This window comes from Euprymna scolopes, chromosome 19 (assembly GCF_053919585.1).
Source record: "Euprymna scolopes isolate OS-2025 chromosome 19, ASM5391958v1, whole genome shotgun sequence".
Taxonomy (NCBI): Eukaryota; Metazoa; Mollusca; class Cephalopoda; order Sepiida; family Sepiolidae; genus Euprymna; species Euprymna scolopes.
This window is the reverse complement of record NC_136500.1, coordinates 103,957,035-103,958,962: the sequence shown is the minus strand read 5'-3', so window position 1 is coordinate 103,958,962 and position 1,928 is coordinate 103,957,035.

Sequence of the window (1,928 nt, the reverse complement as noted above, 5' to 3'; positions counted from 1 at the left end):
ATATATATATATATATATATATATATATATATATATATATACAATATTTCTCTTCGTCTCTCGGCCAAAGAAAACGTAAGTACTCTTTTAAAAAGATTTAACTTCAGGCTTTACGTATATACATTTTAAAAAAAGAATCTCTCTCTCCCTATCTCTCTCTCTCTCTCTCTCTCTCTCTCTCTATATATATATATATATATATATATATATATATATATATATATATATATACATAGACACACACACTTACAAATAAAAAAAAAAGAAAAACACACACGCCTATATTAACTCTTTTACCACTGCCTTTTACTTTCAAGAGTATATTTTTCTATTTTATGTTTTTTGTGGAATCTTTTTTTTTCATCTTTTAAGTATTTTCTCCATATTTTTTGTTTAGTGTTAAATATTTCCCCTTTTTGCCTCACGTGGTCCTTCGACAATGTCCTATATATATTTCGGATAGTTAATTTTTTTCTTTTCGGTCTGTTTTGGCGCTTCACCTATAAATAAAATGGCTATGAACTTTACCTGCCTTCGCAGGCGATGTTCGAGTTTGGTTTGCTCAACTCGAATCCTATTTTTCAGCGAATAACGTCTCGGAGCAACGACAACTCCACATACCCTTTAGTGCATTCGCTGCATTGTTAATGCCAGTTGTAAAAGATTTAATAACTGACACCCCTCCGCATGCAACCTACGATAGTATTAAGTGGGAGGTTCTGCTGTGGATGTCGGCAGAAAAATGTTTCCAGACGTTAGTACAGCTGACAGTGCCCTTATAAAGCAGCTTTTCTTTTCGAGACTGCCTTCACAAGTTAAGGTGATACTGACACCCATGTTGGAGAAGCATCTCATTGATGAGATAGCGGCATCAGCAGATAAAGTGATAGACTTCACTAAGGGGCTTACTACCGCCTCCATCCCACACCCAAAGGCCGCAGCCTCTATATATTCTGCGACTACTATGGATGCAAGTCGAGACGCCACGTCTGTGGCTATTCTCGATGCTATCGAGCGCCTCACAAAAGAGGTTATGAAGCTTAATGCAGGTAGGTCACATTCGCCCAGATGCCGCTACAAAAGCTGTTCACCTTCTCCACACTACCGTCGCCGTTCAAACACGCCAGGACTATGTTTTTATCGTAGTCGCTATGGCGCTGAGGCATGGAAATGCAAAAACCCCTGTTCGTACATGAACTAGGGAAACTAAGGTCTGGGGAGCTGAGCACGGCAAGCTCTACATAGGATATTTTCAACAACGGTGCCTATTTCATAATAGACTCCCTATCCCAAGCACGTTGCTTGGTTGATACCGGAGCGGGCTGCAGTATCTGGCCACTGAAACTTTTCACAGAGAAACCTCCAGTGCTGTCCATCATACTGCAGGCGGTAAATCACTCCCCCATCCCCACGTACGGTCAAATTTCTCGTTCTCTGGACTTGGAATTACGGAGAGACTTTATGTGGGTCTTCACTATAGCAGATTTACTCTACCCCATACTAGGCACGGACTTCCTGCACCATTTCAACCTGATAGTGGATATGCGCAGACGCTGGCTGATAGACGCAAATACAAAACTTTCTGTCTCTGGTGTAAGAGCAAACACCCCCTCTATCAGCACAGTATTCTTGATTGCCGCTTCAGATAATCCGTATCAGATCGCCTTACACTCCTACTCAGAGTTAACAAATTTAAATTTTGTGCTAAGCAAACCCACGCACACCACAAAACACCACATCGAGACCACAGTTGCTCCTGTTTTGTCATGCCCTCTCCGCCTCCCTGCTGATAAACTTAAGGCAGTGAAGGCAGAATTTAACCATATGCTGCAGCTAGGAATAATACGCCCCTCGTCCAGTTCATGGGCTTCCCCTTTGCATATGGTCCCGAAACGAGATGGAGATTGGCATCCGACTGGGGACTACCG